General features: G+C 40.8%; 1 long non-coding RNA gene across 1 annotated transcript in view; it reads left to right on the top strand.

Moving 5' to 3' along the window:
• Positions 1–21,319, top strand: part of LOC102137076 (uncharacterized) — a 37,060-nt gene extending 15,741 nt beyond the window's left edge. Inside the window, exons 3-5 of the long non-coding RNA XR_010585923.2 lie at positions 13,333–13,444; positions 16,393–16,439; positions 19,339–21,319. This is a non-coding gene — a long non-coding RNA (uncharacterized lncRNA). The remainder of the gene's footprint in view (positions 1–13,332; positions 13,445–16,392; positions 16,440–19,338) is intronic.
• Positions 21,320–21,592: the final 273 nt, after the last annotated feature.

The raw sequence follows: 21,592 nt of genomic DNA, 5'->3' as shown, positions 1-21,592 counted from the left end.
GTATGGCCATTTTAACAATATTTATTCTCCCTATCCATGAGCTTGGAATGTTTTTTCATTTGTTTGTGTCATCTCATATTTCTTTGAGTACTGTTTTTGTAGTTCTCATTACAGAGATTCTTCACCTCCCTGGTTAGCTGTATTCCGAGGTATTTTACTCTCTTTGAGGCAATTGTGAACGGGATTGCATTCCTGATTTGGCTCTTGGCTTGACTGTTGTTTGTGTATAAGAATGCTAGTGATTTTTGTACATTGATTTTTTTGTATTCTGAGATTCTGTTGCAGTTGTTTATCAGCTGAAGAAGCTTTTGGGCAGAGACTATGGGGGTTTCTAGATATAGAAACCTTGTCTGCAAACAAGGATAGTGTAAATTTCTCTCTTCCTATTTGGATGCCCTTTATTTCCTTCTTTTGACTGATTGCTCCAACCAATATTACTTCCAATCCTATGTTGAATGGTAATGGTGAAAAAGGGCATCCTTGTCTTGTGACAGTTTTCAAGGGGAATGCTGCCAGCTTGGGCTCATTCAGTATGATGTTGGCTGTGGGTTCCTCATAGATGGCTCTTATTATTTTTAGTATGTTTCTTCAATACTTAGTTTATTTCAGAATGAGATAACATTGCACATTACTCAGAATGGTTAAAATAAAATCCAAAATGACAGGCAACAAGTGAGAATTTTGAACAATCAGAACTCTCATACAATGTTGATGGGAGTGTAAAATGTTACAACACTTCGGAAAAATGTGTGGCAGGTTTTGTGCCCTTTGGTAGAGTATTAAGTCTTTCTTCATATAGAGCACATAACGGTTTTTACCCAGTTTGTTCATGAGAATTTAACTTTTTAAGTTGCTATTCTAAATCAGAATTTATCCTTTTACCCTATCTTCTAAAGGGCTTTTATTTTATAAAGAGAAATACAATAAAATTAGTAAATTAATTTCATAAACAGCTAATTTACTTATTTCAATATTTTAAAACATTTAAAAAATTTCCTTTTGATTTTCTCGGAGTTTCTAGGTTTATCATAGACTCAGTTGCAAATAGTGATAATTTTCTCTCCTTGTTTCCAAAAAGTCTTATGTTTCTTTCTCTTGTATAATTACATTGCTTGTTACCTTTTCAAAAGTGAGCTAATGTGTTTTTATTATTTATTTAACTGTAGGGCATCTAATATCTTATTATTATTGATGCTGGTTATTGGCAATTAATCAGTTTATTTTAAAATCAGTGTGGCTATACTTTGCTTAGTCCTACTTCATTAAAGTCTTTCATCTGAGATATAAATTTAGAAAAATTTATTTTAATGTTGACTGATATAATTCCATGTCTTTTTCCTTTTGACCTACTAATATTGCAAATTGCATCACTATGTTTCCTAACATAAGTGATATGTACATGTGCATGTGCAAAAGTTTGGGTTCCAAGGAATACAGACTGTTGAGATGAAGATGAAATGGATGAAGGAAGTTTATTGGGGAATCCTCTCAGGAAAAGTGCTAGAGGGGGAAGGGAAGAACCTAGGATTAGGCAGGGAGAAGTGAGACTGAGATGTAGTCACAACAAATATGGACTCTACAGGGAGTTCTAAAGTTTGGTTGGAGTTTCAGAATGAAGGGGAGCTAGCAGGACTTTATAATCCCCATTGGATGCAAACTTCCCCTGGAAAAGACACTTGACTTACGTGAGGCATCTTTCTTCAGCAGAAGCCAATTTCTGGACAGGTCTGATGGCTCAACAGCTGACAGCTAACAGCTGGCCTCACTCCCAGCAACTGGAGATAGGTCCTTCTGTTTTTGCACTGTTCCTCTAGGTTTGGAGATGCAAATGTTGCTTCTCCTGCTTCATCTTTTAGACCATCTGTAGAGACTTCCAAGCATAGTTTTAAATATCTCCATGATGAAACTTCTTGTTCAAGCCTTCTCACTGCTGTCCCTTCTGAACATGAGCATACATGGAACGTTTCCCCTACATCTCATGCTTCTAGTAAGTGATGTGACTACAGCCTTAAATTAGGGGTAAGATAGATGTTGGGAGGAGGTGAGGAAGGAGAGGGCAGTGGCTGAGTAAAGGTGCATGTTTTAGAGTACTGTGACATTTTAAAATTCATTTTATTCCCATGGTTCAAGGCAATTTTGGACAATAGGTCAAGACAAAAGAATGGACCACAGATTTTCTGTAGTGATATTGAGATGTATTTGACAATTGTTCTGTGATTTCTTGTAAAGGGTTTATTTATAAAGCAGTACTGTTCGATAGAGAATTCTGTGATGGAAATGTTTACTGTCTGCCCTGTCCAATATGGCAGCCACTAGCACATGTGGCTGTTGAGCACTTGCAAGGTAGCTAATGGGATGGAGAAACTGAATTTTACATTTTAATTTTAAATCATATAATTAAATGGCCACATGTGGCTAGTGGTTACTGTTCTGAACAGTGCAGTTATAGAGTATATCATTCTTAATAAGATGATACAAAACATTGTGTTTGTGAAAGGAGAAGAGTGCACAGGTAAAGATATAATGAGAAATTGCAAAACAAAAGGAACAAGTGGATTTAACATCCCCAAATTCCAAAACATGGAGTGGGGAGCCTTGTTACTATGAGTTTAAAAATTATGGTGACTTCTTTTAGGCTTGTTTAGCTTCCTGACTTACTAGGCAGTTTTCAATTCATCATTATATTTTGGGATAACTAAGAATTCAGGAGCTCTTTAACCTCAAACTCTCCCTCACTATTTAAACTCCCAAAATTTAAATATTTGCCATAAATAACTTTCCACTGATTGCACCCAAAATTCATTATTTGAATTGAAACTCCACTGAAGGAAGTCTGATTGTGCACACCAGTAAAACACTGATATTGCCCTTGAGTCTATAGGGTGAAAGTTAAGTGAACTGCAGTCATATCTCAGCTGTTTCTTGACAGGATCCTGTCTTGTTCCCACATTGTCTAAATTGGTTTTTAATTGTTAGAATCATTTTCTTCATATTATTAAGTGAAAGTTTCTTCTACGAGAAAGGGACAATTTATTGCTGATTTCCAAAGTTTCATGAAGTGATGACTGCAAAGCAACACAATAACAACACCAACACCAACACCGCCAACAGAAAAACCCTTCTTGGATCTTTTTGAAGAGGTCTGAATTGGTGACATGTACAGTGAAAAATGTGAAGAACTATGAGCCTTACATAGCAAAGGACTTACTGCCAGAGAACTAATTCAAACCACAATCATCTCCTTCTGGAGGGTCAAGTGCTGTAAAGACAATTACCAGTCCCTTGGAACTGGATATGGACAAACCCCAGGCATGAACAATTCCTCCTCCTCCTTCATCAGCTCATCTCACACACTCATCCCACTGAGCAGCCACTGTGAGGACTCTGATCTCCCTCTCCTCTCCTCTAAACCTCTTTTAGGCAATTCTAATTAGTAAATAAACCTTTTTTAAATTTGTGAGTGAAATTTGAATTTGTTATCTATATGAATCTATTTTTATATTTGATCAATTTTTCTGAATTCTTGTAGAGGTGTAGTAGAGAAGAATGTTTGCATTGATATCACTGCTCACTGCAGACAGACATGAGTGTAGTGTTAAATAACTGGCAAATAATCAGCTAAACAATGATCTGATTGGCATTTAATGGCCTTCCATTTTGCAGATATCATTGTTGACTGTTATATTGCTTTGATTGTTTAAGAGTGTTTTAGTGATATCTGGAGGAAATTGTTGGGGTTTTTGGATGGGCTAGAAATGTATTGCAGCTTTTCCCCTTTAAATGATGAAATATAGAGCCCCTGTGGTGGAATTTTGCTATGTAACTTTTTTTGGGGATGTATAACATTTGGAGCAAGGGATTCCTCTACTATGAGATGCAATGGGGTGGGATTGTAAAAGACTCAGCAGGCCATGAAGGAAAAGAGTTTTGGGTGAGTCAGGGCTCTATAAAGATCTCTGAGCATCTGAGAGCCTGCTTCGCACACACAATCTGTTTTCCTGGCTATTATGAGTCAAACAGTGAATAAAGCTGATCAATAGTACCTTTAAGTTCTGCTGACTTTACAATTCTATGATGAACCTGGGAAAGTAAAACCACCAGGAGAAGAGTCTGTTACTTTGGTGAAGGAGGGTAGAAGCCATTTGGGATATTCTAGGCTCAGCAGGTGCAACGTGGAGAAGAAGCTAGGGACACAGTTGACAACCAGAGGCTCCCATATGTGGCCCTCATTGATCTGTCCCCCACCCCATCTTGAGTCATTTGAGCCACTCCAACTGAGGCCCAGTCTGCAAGGAGTGAAGTCAAGTTGTACCCACTGTGCTCTGCCCAAATTCTTAACACACGAAAACATGTTGTTTTAAGCCACTGAGTTTTGGAGTAGTTTCTTATGCAGCAACAGATAATCAGATCACCTGAGTGGGTTCCTACAAGGAGAATTGCTATACAATTGGTACATGCATTTGTAATTTTGACAGAAATTACTGAATTGCTTACAATAAAAGTTTTGATCAAATTAGTTTCACCAGCATTTTATTAGTTTCTGATATTATTGCTCATAATTTTATCTGTGCCAAACGGATAGCTGAAAGATGATATTAGTGTGATTTTCATACACATTACTCAATGGGAATATGATTGAGTCATTTGTCATATGTCTATTTATTAAAGAAAGAACTATATTTTTATTGATATCTGTCTTATATATTTATTGCCCATGTTTCAATTATGATGGGAATAATTTTGATATTGATTTGTAAAAGTTCTTTATGGGGCCAAAAACTATAATTTACCTTCTTTTTTTTTGAATTTTTTAATAAAACAACTTCTAATTTCTTTCACTGTTAATTTATTGTGGCTAGTATCTAAGAGAATGTTAAGTAAGTAATCACAATGGTAGTAGGCTTCCTTAGCTTGTTCTTAACTTTTGTGGCAATATCTCAATGTTTACCATTAAACTAGATGCAGACTTTGAGGTTGAGATGGAAAATTTTATTATGGGGAAAAGGAACCAATTATTAGACATCTAATTTTACCAAATTACCTTTCAGCAGCTAAGGAGGTGATCAGATTATGTTGCTCCATAACTTTGTAATACATTACATTATATAAAAATATTTCCTAATATTGAATTCTTTGCATACTTTGACAAATCTTAATCATACAAGGCATTGCTTGATTCTATTTGTTAATAGCTAATTCAGGATTTTTGACTTGCTATTCCTAAGTAATCTTATCCATTTCTAAGAGCAATTCTCTCTTCAATTGCCCTAGTTCTAGCTGGACCTGGTTTCAGGGTCTCATCTCTTTTTGTTAATAAGTTAAAATGGAGACCAGACCTGGAGAATCCCTGAGCAGACAAAAGCAGTTAGGCCTTACAAATGACCTCAACCTTGCTTGATTTGCAAAGATAAGCAAGACTTAACTTGAGCTATTTCTTGTAAATGTTTAATATTAAATAAAAGCAGACCTTAAGCTCAACTAATAGAAGTAGCCAACAAACATAACTATGGACTTTACAACAGGGCAGACCAAATAATGTAACGGTGTAATTAGAATCAATAAATATTTTACTTCCTTCTGTGCCTATCCTATAAAATCCTCCCTCTTCTATTTTTACCATCACCACCTTTTCCCTATCACTACCTCCTTTCTCAGGCAAACATGACAGTTAACAAAAACTGTAGGATAATGAATGTTATTAAGGAGAACACTAGGATGTTTTAAGAGTGTATAGAGGATCTGCTAAACCAATAGTGGGGGTAGTCAGAAAAAAATTCTTAGAAAAAGCAACATTGTTTGAGCTGAAATTGAATAGTGAGTAGAAGTTAGGGAAAGAGATTAGAAGTATTTTCAGGAAGAAGATAATGCATATTCCAAGGTAAGTGAAAACCTGGAGCTCTCAGTTAATCAAAGAAAGCCAAGGATGGCTAGATCCTCGAGGTGGGAAGTCAGATTGTGTAGAAATGAGGCTGGTGATTTGAGCAGATGATGTTTTACAGAAACTCATAACTAAGTTTGTATCCTGAATGTTTTATTATGGAAAATGGAAAAACACTCCAGTCTTGAATGTGGGTATGTCACAGTCAGATATGTGTAATTGTGGGCTGTGTGAATTATGAATTCAAAACCTTCTCCCTCATCAGGCTTTACATGATCTGAATTTCAGTTGCTTTAATTGTGATCCTCTTCCACTTGCTCTGCCTCCCACCAGCCCCACCCACTCAGTGCATGGAAACAGAACAAGTGAGTCAAAGCGAGCATAGAGGAACCCTGGCTGTAAACTTTGAGGTGAACCCACTGGGGTCACCAGCCCATTCTGTTTCCTTTGCTCGTAAACCTGTCAGCCCCTACCCCATTTCCTTTCCAAAAACTCTCCCATAGTACCTTTTCATTTTCACTTGCTGTCCTTCCTGAGTTTCATCTCCCTGAGTATTCAGAGGCATTTGGTTTCTAGATGTTTTGTCAAGTGTGAAAAATAACTTCAGTGTGTGAAAGGAAACCACAAGACCCAGGGCTGCTATAGCAGCAAGCTCTGTCCTCAGAGAGGGTAGATAACTGTCTTATCCTGTGTGATCTGAAGGGGCTGAAATTCCCCTCTGTAAAACATGCACCCCATTGATCTGGAGCTGTCATTCCTCTCTCAGAGGTAAATGTTTTCTGTCAGGACAGCAGTTAGGTAAGGAGAAAATAATGCACAGGGAGATACTGAGAAGGAAGTCAAAGGAGCTGAATACAGATCAAATATTAATAGCTCAAGTGAAGAGTTAACAATTCAAGCCCTTGGCTGGGCACCGTGGCTCATGCCTGTAATTCCAGCACTTTGGGAGGCTGAGGTGGGCAGATCATGAGGTCAGGAGTTTGAGACCAGCCTGGCCAACATGGTGAAACCCCATCTACTAAAAATACAAAAAATTAGCCGGACGTGGTGGTGGGTGCCTATAATCCCAGCCACTTGGGAGGCTGAGGCAAGATAATTGCTTGAATCTGGGAGGCAGAGGTTGCAGTGAGCTGAGACCATGCCATTGCATTCTAGCCTGGGTGACAGAGCAAGACTCTGCCTCAAAACAAACAAACAAAAAAATCAAGTCCTTAAATGCTGGGGTTCCAGTGGAAGGTTTCTTTGATGTAGTCTGTTGCCCGTTATCTTGGCCACATCTTGTAAAAGAGATGACCTCTATAGTTTTAACTTGCTACAGATCTGGGGCTTGATCATCCATTAAAATAGCAGAGACTGCTCTATTTGCCTTTCTCTACCTTCTTCATCCTGCCCTGAAGTTATCCCACATAAATTTTTAACTGCTCAGTCCATCAGTGATCACATATACCCAAAATACATCCTCCATATTCTCACTGGGGTTCTGGAATTAGAACTGAGTTCCAATTCTTACTGGGCCACTAACTAGCTAAGTGTCCTTACTCAAACTCGAGCCTAATTTCCTTCATCTTAACATGGGAACAATTTAAACCATCCAGTAGAATTGTCTGAATTACATGGAAAAGTGCTTGTAAAGGATGAATTCCCAGTGGCTAGCAAAGAGGTTTTCAAGCCTTAGCCTGCATCAGAATCACCTAAAGAGTTTATTAAAACACAAATGGCTAGTCAACATCCCTGGAACTTCTGTATTAGTAGGTTTTGAATGGAGCCTGAAAATAGCATTTCTGACAATTCCCAGTAGTTTGGGAACCTCACTTTGAGAACCACTGCTCTTGGGCATTGCTGTATCATTTGCACTGTTGAAGTTGGGCCACTGCCATGACTGGTGGAATTGGGGCCTGTGCCCAGCTACAAATAAAAGTTGGAGGTTTATTTCTGAGGCATCTCAACTTTCAGGGACATTTAGGCTGTTTCCTGATGGCCTAAAGCACCTCTCCATTTTGTTTCCTCTAGGATGATCTTAGATGAGAGGGTCTTATGTTGACTTTTCTCACCTAAAACTTTTACATTTCAGATGTTCTTTTAAAAACTCTCTTACGATCTCCATTTCAGCTGATTTAATCATAGGTGAGAGTCCTTTAACAAAGCTTTAGCTCAGTGGTTCTCAGACTTTAGCAGGCATCAGACTCACTTGGGGGGTTTACTGAAACTTAGATTGCTGGACTCCATCCCCAGAGTTTCTGATTCAGTGAGTTAAGGATGGAGCCCATACTTCCTAACAAGTTTCCAGTTCATACTGATGCTGCCGATCCATGGCCCACATTTTGAGAACCACTAGTCTAATACACAGTAAGTCTGAAAAGGAGCTAATACAATAAACTAGCACCCCTGGGGACCATCAGAATGCCTGGGCCATTTACATGAACTCCAAGTAAGGTTTAAAATCTCTGATGTGTCTGTCATGTGGCAGAGGGTGGAGCAAGGGGAAAAAGAAGAAGAAACCAACCCGGCATCATTTCTACAGATGTCTTCCCATGTTGCTGAGGAAATGAAACCAGCACACATGGAGAAATGGAGTCCAAGAGGCATTGTCTGATTGACAGACAGCAGAGGATCAAAACTCTCAAGTTGTGGAGGTTTTCATGCAGGAGTTTTGCACTAGAGGAAGGGAGGATTTGGAAATGTGGAGAACTTTGGGGACAGACAAATAGGTGGAAGGAAATAGTGTGAATGTCTTTAAGGTAAAAATAAGCATTGCCTTTAAGGTAAAAATAAGCATAGGCAGACTGCCAGTAAACGGGTACCCCTCATAGAGCTGATACAGCTACCACTTAATTCTTTCTGGCTCAGCCCTGGGTTTTATATCTCCTTCTCTAATGCTTACAGTAACAGTAGGAAGTAGAAATTATCATCTCCATTTCTAAAGAAGTAAAAATAAGGCTCAGAAAGATGAGTAACTCGACCAATGTTACTCAGAGAATGACTGTAGAATCAGAGATGGATTCTACCCCAACTCTGTTCCATTCTACCCCATTTTACCCCATCTGTCTACCCCAAGCCCCTTGCTGTGACTCTCATAAGGTAGTAGAATAGAAGCAAGGGGGCTGTGAAGAAAGTTTGCAGCCTGATATAAAAACTGTCAATTTCAGGCCAAGAAGTGTGAACTGTAACCTAGGTGATCATGGCCTCTTGAGCAACACACATGGTAGGTCTGAGCTACATAATCTTGATCTGTTGGGTGCAGACTAATTAGAGAAGTGAAGAGAGAAGTTCTTTCTGGCTACAGAAAGTCTCCTTGTTCTTCCCCCATTCCTGCCTCTCCTTTGCTCCCTAAACCCTGTACTTCACTCTCCCACTGTCAGTTTGTGCCTCTTTCTGTCTCACTGCTCCTCCCTCTTTCCTCTGTCTTTCTTGCGTGGTGTCCTGTTAATCCTGATCCCAGCTCCCAGCCCCACTACCTTAGGTAATATTCAACCTTATGGGACACCCATCCCTCAGTCCCACCCTGCACCCAGAATTAGTGGGTTCTGAAGGTCACAAAGTAGAGCAGAGACACTGGCTTTCCCGAAAAGGCCACTCCAGACCCTGCCTGTCTGCTCTTAGAGCCCGCTCTGCCTCCACCCAGAGAGCACATGTGTACACACCATGGCAGGGCCCAGCCCCCTCCCAGCTTCTCCAACTTTTAGGTCTTATCCTTTCTGAGTTTAGCATCTCTATGGGAAAAATGCTTTAGGAGTTCATTTAATCTGGAGAATAGGCAATGATTTCTGTCTCTGAGTGGTGGAGAACATTTCAGGGCATAGGCAGACTGCCAGGCTAGAGCATTCAGAGATGGTTGCAAAGCCCCTTTGCCTGTAAGCATGACTCATAAGACATTCTCATACTGTGACAGAAACTGGGACTTCCTACCAAGAGAATTTTATTGACATTAACAAAGGGAAGGGTATCAATTCCAAAAACCCTCGTTGTACTGCATTAAATTACGTAGGGAGTTTCTCCCCCTGCCTCCCCCGGCATTGTCTCTGCTGCGGTGCATCGACACATTCATTTTTTCCTTCTCTGAGTGGCACAGTAGCACCCATCAGGACTGTGTTTGCATCAGTAGGGCTCCTCACTGGCATGGAGGCCCTGGTTTTCCACTGGAGCCCATCAGCATGGACTTTGCCATTAGCGCTCTAGCACCTGTGCCTCCCACTGACAAGTTCACCACCTTGTGGAAAGAGCAGCAGCCCGGGCGTCAGGAGATGAAGGTGGTGGGTAGGATGCTTGTTTTATGGTTAAAGTGAGAATTGCAGGACATGATCTAAGTTCTCTTCCCACATCAACATCCAAAGTTCTCTGATATTTCTGACCTTACCCAGTGAGCATGAAATTCTATTTACCCATTAGCACAGCCTGGCCAAATGACCCATCAACACAGACTCAGTTCTCAGAGAGCTGTGGGAACACAGCTGAACTGCACAGGGCTGGTTCTGAGGACCTGTGATCCCTAATGGAGACTATACCTGGTGACCAGACCAGGAGAGTGACAATGCCAACCCTGGGAGGTGTGGAGTAGAGTGCCCTGTCCAGGAAGCTATGTTCATAAAAGCCATGAAGTCCTGGGGTCTGACCCCTTTGGTTCCACACATTGTTGACTTGCAGAGACTGAGGGGCCGGTATGTCGGCTTTGTCCCTGTCTTGGTGCAAAATAACCAAGGAGGTAGGTTGTGCTGAGAGACATGGGCACTCAGCCCCCGTTTCCTCATGTTCCAATCCCTATCTCACCTCGCCACAAACCATACTGTTCCCTTGAAAGCCCCTGGTTTCTGACCTATTCCTCAATATCATGGGGGGAGCAAAGTGTGCCCAGGAGGGTCAGGACAGCAAAAAAAGGCCTCAAGAGTCAGGATCGCCTCCACCCCAAGGGCTTTGCACTTAGGTTTGGACAATGTCTCCTCCTAGTTTCAGTTCTTCCTTTGCTTTGGCAATGTAGCATTTTTCTTAAACCAGTGTTACCCACCATTTGCAGAAGCTTGTACCTCTTTATTATACAGTGTATGGGTTTTTTTGTTCTTGTGCATCTCAGCATGTCCCCAGGAAGTCTGTGGTCTACTACTGATGTCAGCCCATTTCCCAGAACCTTCTCAAGATATGAAAGCAAGACTATTTATTGTAAATTTACCTGTGTATGCAGCAACACTACTTCCTGTGGCTGCAACAGCCATTTCCTGTCTCACCTCCTCCATCTATTGTCTTAGCCTTCACATACAGTGTGGTTTCCACACAGGACAGAGTTAGAATTGGGGCCCCTGTCCCCTCCCTGCACATGGGATGTGCCCTGGATGACTGGAAGGCCAGACTGGGATGAGGAGGAGTCTCTCCATGGAAATCTTGGGGAATTGTGCTCAGGCCCCTCTGTAGACCCTCCTCAGGCTGGTGCTGACCCAAGGGTGACAGGAGAGTTTTTCTCTGAGTCTGCGGACCCACACACGGCCTCATTCAGACAGACACAGCAATGACCATTTCTGACTTCCTCAGGAGTAGGCAAGATGACCACTTAGTTGAAGCATGTGCCTCTGCCCTAACCTGCCATGCAGGAATCTGACAACTGAGTTCTGAAAGCCTAAACTGCTGACAGTTTTAGTTTTAGATTTACTGCCTATTTGGAAGCAATGATAACCTACATTCTTTCTTATTTTATTTTATTTTTTTTTTGTTTCAGGATATATGTGCAGGCATGCAGGTTTGTTACATAGGCAAATGTGTGCCATGGTAGTTTGCTGCACCTATCAACCCATCACCTAGGTATTAAGCCCAACATGCATTAGCTATTTATCCTGGTGTTCTCTCTCCCACTGCCCCACCCACAGGCCCCAGTGTGTGTTGTTCCCCTCCCTGTGTCCATGTGTTCTCATTGTTCAGCTCCCATTTATAAGTATGGACATGCGGTGTTTGGTTTTCTGTTCCTGTGTTAGTTTGATGATGATAGTGGCCTCCAGCTCCATCCATGTGCCTGCAAAGGACATGAACTTATTCCTTGTTATGGCTGCATGGTATTCCATGGTGTATATGGCCACATTTTCTTTATCCAGTCTATCACTGATGGACATTTGGGTTGGTTCCAAGTCTTTGCTATTGTAAATAGTGCGGCAATAAACATATGTGTGCATGTGTCTGTATGGTAGAATGATTTATATGCCTCTGGGTATATACCAAGTAATGAGATTTCCGGGTTGAATGGTAGTTCTTCTTTTAGAAATTATCTGAATTTTGGTTTGTGTAAATTTACAATCTACGTGCAATACTAACTAAATCAGATAGCTTTTATAGTTTCACATGTGTACATAGGTTCTCTCCCAGTCCCTTCCATACCCACTAGTTATTGAACTTTCTAAACTGGCATTGAAACAATGTCTCTGGCATACGACAATGTTTCGTTGCACCAATTTTATAAACTTAGGCAGTGCAATACATGTTATTTTTCTGAAGCAAACCAAAGGTAAATTTCTCAAGGTTCTTGCTGCCTTGTTTAGCAGCATTTTACTGAGGATATTTTATACATTTGTACTAGATAAAAATAAACCAGATTGCAAATCCTTTTTTAAAATCTTAAACCATGTACCAGGTTTTTGATCCAAATTGTGTAAGATAAGTTAAACTTAAATTGCATTCTATTAACCAATATGAGTGTATTTCTGTAAGCATAGTTATATTGAAACAAAGTTTTAAAAAGCAAAAACAAAAACAAAAACAAAAACAAAAAAAACCTCTGCATAGACCTATTTACACTGTGGAAAAGATAGGGTTTTTTTGTGTGTAAAGGCTATGGAATAAATTTTATTTACTCAATTTTTCATGTGTTATTCTGCTAGGGAAAATAATTTTTCTGTGTAAAGGGTATGTAACAATTTATTTACTTAATAATTTTTTTGTGTTTACTCTGCTGGGCTCTGCAAATCACATGTCCACAAGATAGTCATGAATCTCTGACCTCAGGCAAACTCTCCATCTAATGAAAATAATGTTTGGAATTAATTCAAGACCTATCACCAGTGATTCTTTATTGGAGCTCATGAGTCATCATGGGGACCCAGGGACTGGCCCACAAGGAGCTGGAGACCAGCCTAAGAGAAAATAATAAATCCTTAGGTGGGGCACAAGGAATACCTTAATATCATTCATTGCACAACTAAAGGAGAGGAGAAAATGGGCTTAAGGTGTGGACTAGAACAGACTGAATTTAAGTTTTGGGCAAAGTTGCTAACAGTGGGCACGGTTGGTAAATGTGTCCCATCAACTGCTCATGTGAGGTGTTTAGAGTGAAATCTGCCAGTCAAGTTGCTGAAAGATTACTGGACGTTTGGAAAATAACTATTTCTTCAGCATGTCTTTGAATTATTCTTTATATTATTTAATCATTTAAATAATTTTATTGTCCTTTTCACATCCCATTTGATCTTTGTGAAATGACACAGTGCAAAACTGGGCAAATGCTAAACACATGAGCAAAAATGGAGAAATGCCACTGGAAGATCTGAAAACTGAATTCACAGAGGCCTACATACATACTTAAAATCATACCGTCAGGTGAGGCTGTACTGCACGATTTTCCCATGCGATAGCTCGCTACTCAACCCTCCACCCTATATGTCAAGACTGGCTGGGAAGGATAATGCCTTTGCGAGGTCTCCTTGGGGAGAGGGTGGGAGAGATGGCTGTACTGTCTCTGCTGCCTGGAGATTCAACCCTGACCTGCTCATGTGCATGCACTTTCTCGAGCCCGTTTCTCTCTCCCTGATACTCACATCGCCTCCCATGTCCATGCTTCAGGTGTTAGTGAATAGTTTCATGTGTGCTAAACCACAGGTTTTACAGAGTCTTGATTAATAAAACCCTAAATCCCAAGAGTTTGAAATGTAAGCACTGGAGTAGATTCCTGGAGGAGATACTTCTGAGGGTGAAGGGGGCAGATTAAAAAATTTGCTCTCAAAAACCGCATGGAAGTTTTTATGTGGTCCCAATCCTGCAGATGACCTACAGTGAGATCAAAAGTCAGAATTCCCAACTAGTAAAATGGGAAGGTACATTAGCTCACCTCATGTCACTCTCCTGCATGAACTCTAACTTCTGTTTTACTCGTGGTTGAAATCATCAAGCTTTATGGCAAAATTATCAAGCTTTCTAAGTACCGTTTTCAACCACTAGTCTTCTCTTGCTGTTATTACGCACTTTCATCTTTGGATATCTTATTTAGATTTCCCTTCATGGTGAAGAAATTTCTGAAACATGTACCCATTTGTCTGTTTTCTGCTTTGCATATCAACAGATAGCAAATTTCTTCAGATCTGTATAACTGCCAAGCAGCTTTTTTCTGAAGTCTTTATTTAGTTCATTCACTATTTTCTATGTACTGTATAATAATATATAATTATTTTACAAACTCCCTTCATATTCTTTGCTACACTCCACTGAACACTCCAAATTGCCAATATTTCCTATAGTCTAGTCTCTGGAATTGATCTTGTTTCTGTTAAACTTACAGAGGGTTGGGAATATTATTTCCTGTTGGATCCAGGGCTTCTGTTAAGAAAGCATGAGCTAAAGGGGCTTTTTTGGTGACAGGTTTTTTGCACCATTCGTTCTTATTGATTTTGGCTCAGCTAAAAGCTCCAGGTTATTTTCCATGGAAATTATCCTATTTAGAATGCCTCCAGTCTATTCTTCTAAGATTTATTGTTGGAAAAACTGTCACTTAAGAATTTTCAAAATAATTATCCAGCTGGTTTTAGTGCAAGGGTTCATCTTGTCAATCTTGTTTTGTGTTATCTCCTTAGTATACCTCACTGCAAATATTATTTAGAATGGATTTTTTATTAAGAACATACTGGCTTCATAACCAACTGTATGGCTTTAACACATCCTGTGATGCTCAGTTTTTGAATATTTTAAAAAGCAGATTTTAATATCTATTTAGATGATATCACAGGGATGTTAGAGGGCATGCTAAAACAATAGAGATAAGAGAACTTTAAAGATGATAAATTGCTTCATAGAGAGAATTCAGAAGAGGATAAAGATGACACTGTTGATAATTATTATCGTCACATCTGCAACATGGCAATATATGAATTCCAAACCCCAGAGAAGCAATTTAAATTCAAAAAAATTGTAACATACAGTTTTTTTTTCTTTTTCTTTTCTTTTTTTTTTTTTTTTTTTTTTTTGAGACGGAGTCTCACTCTGTTGCCCAGGCTGGAGTGCAGTGGCACAATCTCAGCTCACTACAAGCTCTGCCTCCGGGTTCACGCCATTCTCCTGCCTCAGCCTCCCGAGTAGCTGGGACTACAGGCACCCATCACCACGCACGACTAATTTTTTGTATTTTTAGTAGAGACAGGGTTTCACCGTGTTAGCCAGGATGATCTCGATCTCCTGACCTCGTGTTCCCCCCACCTCAGCTCCCCAAAGTGCTGGGATTACAGATGTGAGCCACTGCGCCTGGCCCACATACAGATATTTTTAGGGAAAAGAGAAGACCCCTTGTTCAGGGATTAGGACATCGTGGAATCTGTCCAGGGGCTTTGTCGTGAGAATGCCCACCTGTTAGCCTATAACCTGAAACAGCCCCTGAGAGAATTGTCTAGAATGTCCCATTCATCTTTCATTGTCTTTTCTATGCTTTTATTCATGATGTTGGTGTCTTGTCTCCCACACCCAAAGGCCCAGAGCTCACAAGCTCTCTTTAGGTATCTTGGTTCCCAAAGGGAAAGGAGATGGTAGCAGAGTTGGTGTCATCTCAGTCACCTGAGGCAGCTTTTCTATAAATGAGGTGGCTCTGGAAGGAGGAGGGAACCTGGCTCTGAGGGTCTGAGGCTTCAGTCAGAAAACCTGGATGTAGAGGATGTGATGGGAAGTGGATGGACACTGGGCTGTGACAGAGCTGGCCCAGGTGACCATGTGTCCAGGAATGGGTCTTGGCTAGACTGTGGGGCACCCCAGGGAGGAGGGACCATGCTCCAGACCAGCACTTCTTACCGTACACCACCTGCCTTTGTCAGTGAGTATAAACTCATAAAGGAAACTGAGGCCATGGAGTCCGACATAAAAATGGACCTCCAGAGCATGTTGCTTGCTGCAGCAGTCAGTGCGACAGCAGCCTTGCTTTCTCACAGATGGGAAACTGTCAGCCTTTCCCTCCCTGCCCTTCCCATTTGATCTCATCTCAACTCAGCGGTACAGTTCATCATGGTGCCCCTTCCATGTGTACAGTGCTGAGAACACTGTTGAGAAGAGACAAGCTCAGTGTCGTTGGAGGGATAAGACGAGGCACAGGTCACAAATAATGGATAAAATAAGGCAGTCTTGCAACTAAGGACCCAAAATAAATGTGACAGAATCAAGGGCTGAGGGAGAGTAGTAGGAGGAATCCAGGCAGCAGGTTCCATATTGGGGGCGTGGGGAGGCGCGTAGGTAGGCGGTACACTGGGAATCTCACACTGGTGCTCCCTTCTCTCCTCCCCTCTCCTTTACCAAAGAAGCCTGAAGGCCACTCTTCCCTGACCTTTAGCAAGGAAGACTAAAGGTAAGAAGCTGCAGTTACAACTCCTAAGAGGTCGAAGTCAGTGACATTGGTAAATAGACCAATGACCCTACTCCATTCCATGCCTTCCTTAATCTAGTCACACCCTTTGTTTCCCCAAGATAGTTATGTGGATAAATTACCTTCATTTCTTCTGCTACTTTATAAACTTCTCCCTAAAATTTGAAATGAGGTTAGGAAATTTGTGTTTTATTTGAAATGAGATGAGGATAGTTCATAACGCCTATAATGAATAAGTTTATAGAATTTCAGGCATCAAGGAAATTAATGGCACTATTGTTCCCATCAGAAGAAATACTTTCATGCTGTATCCCAAATTGTATCCATTAAATATTTAATTCCTTTAAACTTTTCCATAAATATAGTCCTATTGTAAGCAAGACTAATGTTTTCAGAAACATACCAGGGATTGTATATCCATACTCAACAATTAATTTATTTTATAAACTTTTCTTTTTCTTTTGTCAAGTTGTTACTATCATGCAAATGTGTCCCCTTTAAGCTGAGGCACTCATTCTAACACCCCTGGCTCCTTTCACAGTATGCCTGGAACTCCAGCACTAACATTTCCCTGGGAGTTAGCACCCTAAAAGAGAATCCAAATTATAACACCATTATTGAGGCTCAGCCTCTGCCCGTGGGTAGCACAAAAAGCTGAAATTATTGCTCTTACCTGAACTCCGATATTGGGAAAAGGGAAAAAGCTTAACATAATATATGGATTCTAAATATGCAGTTATCAGGTTCATGCTCATGCCGAAATTTGGAAAGAAACAGGACTACTAACTGATAAGCATTTCTCCATAAAGCATGGGTCTGAAATTCTTCAACTACTGGAAGCAATATACTTGCCAGAGGCCATAGCTGAAAGGAATTAGCCAGCTTGCTTTAGGCAGACAGTAAGGGAAAGGTCCCCAGAGAACCTCCAACCTGCCCCACAAGTGCTTATACCAGATGTTTTGTACATTTGAGGAAACTTGCACAGGGGGCTTGCCTAAACACACCAGCAGTGGAAAATTACATTCCTTAATACATGCGCAGTAAGGGAAATAAATCAATTTGGAGTGACTCAGTCTAAGGGCCCACGTGCACACTGGAAGGATGGGATGGAGCTGCCAGGAATTTGCACCTTAAGCCTGGGTATTCAACTGCGAAGGGTGCAATGGCAACCTGCTTTCGGGACCACTCTCTTTGCTAGGAGTTTTCCTTTTGTTTAATAAATTCTACTCCAGCCACTCTCTGGTATCTGTGTTCCTAATTCTTCCTAGTTGTGAGACAAGGACCCAGACCTAGCTGAGCTAAGGAGCAAAAACCCTGCATCATAATTATAATCCATTGTAGGGGGCGCCAAAAGGACTTAACCCCTGTAGCACAAGGAAACAAAAAGGCAGATGGGGAAGCCAAAGCAGCAGTTCAGGCGGCAATCTCAACAAATCCTAGCACTGCTTCCTTTCTATGATTCCCCAATAGAACCTGAATACATACCACAGGAAAAACAGTTAATAAAGGAGCAAGGGGGACAAAAACAAGGATCCTGGTGGTATATGGGATAAAAAGTGTATCTCTCTCAAACAGCCCAATGGAGAATTATAAAAATCTTCATGACTTTTTCCATATGGGAAGAGATGCCACTCTGGTCTGGTAAACAGGTTCTTCTTTGGGCCTAACTTAGGTTCAGTGGTTAAGCAGATCTGACAAACCAGCTCACTGTGTGCATTCAACAACCCAGGAAACAAAATGCCTCCTCTAATAGGACCAGTCCAGAGAAGGGGAACTTACCCAGGGGAAGACTGGCAACTGGACTTAATCCACATGCCAGGTTGTAAAGGATACAAGTTTTTGTTACTATGAATAGACACCTTTACTAGCTGGGTTGAAGCTTACCCTACCAGAACAGAGAAGGCTAATGAGGTTATAAAGTTTCTCTGGAAGGAAATATTCCCCAGTTTGGGTTACCCCAAAGCCTCCAAAGTGATCACAGCCTTCTTTTGTCTCCCAAATAACTCAATGATTATTTATAACTCCCAAATAACTTTCATATAACTAAGGCTCTTGGAATCAAATACTATTTGTATTCAGCATGGAGGCCTCAATCCTCCAAGAAAGTAGAAAGGGCTAATCAAACTCTAAAACGGGCATTAGCTAAGCTACATCAGGAAACAACAGAAACTTGGATCAGCGTATTGCCCATATCCCTCTTAAGAATTTGTAATTCCCCAAGAGCAAAAATTAATGTGAGCCCATATGAAATGTTTTAGTGAGGCTATTTTAAACTAATGATCTAATGATTGATCCAGAAGCAGCTGGTTTAGTAAAATACGTAGTTAACCTGGGACAACTTCAGCAGGCTTTACAAAAGTTTGGAACTCAGAGGTTCCCTGTACCAGCAACTAACCAGCAAACCAAGGTCAGGCCAGGAGATAAGGTACTTGTTAAAACATGGAAGGGTCACCTGGCCGGGCGCGGTGGCTCAAGCCTGTAATCCCAGCACTTTGGGAGGCCGAGACGGACGGATCACGAGGTCAGGAGATTGAGACCATCCTGGCTAACACGGTGAAACCCCGTCTCTACTAAAAAATACAAAAAACTAGCCGAGCGCAGTGGCGGGCGCCTGTAGTCCCAGCTACTCGGGAGGCTGAGGCAGGAGAATGGCGTGAACCCGGGAGGCGGAGCTTGCAGTGAGCTGAGATCCGGCCACTGCACTCCAGCCTGGGCGACAGAGCCAGACTCCGTCTCAAAAAAAAAAAAAAAAAAAAAAAAACATGGAAGGGTCACCTGCTCAACAATTACAACCCAAATGGAAAGGACTGTTTTCAGTTGTATTGGCCATGCCTTCCATGGTCAAAGTACTAGGGTTAGATTGTTGGATACATCTTTCCAGGGTTAAGCCTGCAATATCTGAAGCCCTGGACCTGGAACTGGAGGCTCCCTCCTGCCACTATACCTGTGGACTTGTGGAAGACCTGAAGTACCTGTTTAAAAGAAAGCCAAAAGATAAGTAAATACCTACCAATTTTCCCTGGTGTAAAATGTTAATTGATTTTTGCTCCCTCACAGAAACTTGGGCAAGGGTTTCAGTCAGTTTTGGAACAAAATCCGAAATCAAGTCAAAAATACTCAACTATCACAACTGGATCAAGCTAGCTGCACCTTTTATGACCAAGTACAAGGTTCACTGCAACCCACGGACACCGACCTAACTGCCTAGGGACAAAGAGCCAGGATTCTCAATAGGCAGGGACAACGCCCATGACCTATTGAGGCAGCTACAGAAAACTGATCTTCAGTCCCTCTGCCTCCTATAAAGATTTATGGGGATCATGTCTCTCAGCAGGAAATAAGACAGGAGAATAGGGAATTAAGGTAACCAAGGGTTAAGGCACACGCAAAAAACCAGCAGGTGCGGACAGTTCTGGCAAGATTAGGCAGCATAAAGGCCACATCCTTGCTCCTGTGATAACAAGACATAAGTTTCCACTTTATCCTCTGATTGGTCACAGGCCAATCCTTCATAAGGTGTAATCAATTGGAGACCTCTAAAGGGCACCTAGGTAGGCATGGTGGTATGCGGCCTGTAATCCCAGTTTCTCAGGAGGCTGAGGCAGGAGCATCACTTGAACTTGGGAGGCAGAGGTTGCAGTGAGCCGAGATCATACCATTGTACTCCAGCCCTGGCAATAGAGCAAGATTCAGTCATAAATAAATAAATAAATAAATGGCACCTAGAGGTGTTACCAAGTTATTCTGGCTATGTGAAAACACTGGGGAGCATTGTAACAAGGAGATTCTTGAACTGATTGCTGGAGCTCACTCCCACGCTGTAAATCGTCTTCAATAAATCCGTGCTTTTGTTAGTTCCTTGCTTTGTCTTTCATTGCTTCATTCTTTTGTTACTTTGTGCATTTTGTTCAATTCTTTGTTCAACACTTCAAGAACCTGGACAACTCTATCAGTGACAACAGGATTGAACAAAGTAGTATGTATATTGCAAATAATGTTGCACAAACAAGTTATAAATGAGACTAGAACTTACTGCTTTTTAAAAGGATGTAGATAGAGAGATACAGAAATCAACGTAAGTATGTGGATTTGCATAGGTAAATATGCAAGCATAGCTTTCCCAGCTCTGTCTGCTAAGGCTTAGAAAAAGTGACACCTTCTAGCAATGAGCACATCAAGTGCCCAAATCTTTGTTTATTACCCAATAACCAGAACCAAGAGTCCTTGGAAAAAGGATAGATTCCAGAGAATGAAAAGGATAGATTCCAGAGAATGTTTCTCATGTATAGATTTGGCAAAACTCCTAAAGTTTGACAGCCTACTTTCTTGGCAAAAGTATAGGGAAGACAGAAACTCTCAGACACTGAAGGGAAAGCGAAAGAGTTCATCTCTATGGGGGCAAATAGAGAAGGATTTACCCTTTGACACAACATTATCAAATTTAAGAATATGCCCAAAAATACACTGGCAAAAGCATAGAAAGAACTATGCAAAAGTCTCCTTGGAAGAGTACTACTTAAAAAAGCAAAAGACAAAACTGATCCAAATTACCATGAATAAGAGACTGGTAGGATGAGCTTAGATACATCCATGCAATGAAGTACTTAGTTGTAAAAAGTAGTGAAGACTATCTCTATACAGAGTTGTAAAATCATCTCCAGGATATATTGCTAAGTATTTTATTCAATTATGAGTTGAATAAAATAATGTAAGGAAAACTATCATTTGCCTAGTAAAGGTCACAAAATACAATTTTGCGTGTATATTTATTATATTTATATGTTATATATTTTCATATAGATATATAAATGTAAAGATGACAATAGAAAGATAAATACTTTGAAAACAAGCAAGGAAAGAAAGAAGGAAGGGAAAGAAGAAAAAAGAAAGGTGGAAGAAAGGAAGAAATTAAAGAAGAAAGCAAGAAAGAGTAACAAAGAAGGAAAATGGTTATCTGTGTACAGAGGGAGGGAATGAGGGAGCAGAAATGAGAACAGAAGCTGGACTTCTTTGAATTGACTGTTATGAAGATTTGATTTTAGAATGATAAAAATATTTGAGTTGAAGTGTGACTCTACCATGCTCACTCTTAACCATGCACTCTACAGCCTGTCCTTGGTTACTCTCTAGCCATG

The sequence above is a fragment of the Macaca fascicularis genome, chromosome 3 (genome assembly GCF_037993035.2).
Source record: "Macaca fascicularis isolate 582-1 chromosome 3, T2T-MFA8v1.1".
In the NCBI taxonomy this organism is placed as follows: Eukaryota; Metazoa; Chordata; class Mammalia; order Primates; family Cercopithecidae; genus Macaca; species Macaca fascicularis.
This window is presented reverse-complemented; position numbering and strand designations above follow the sequence as displayed.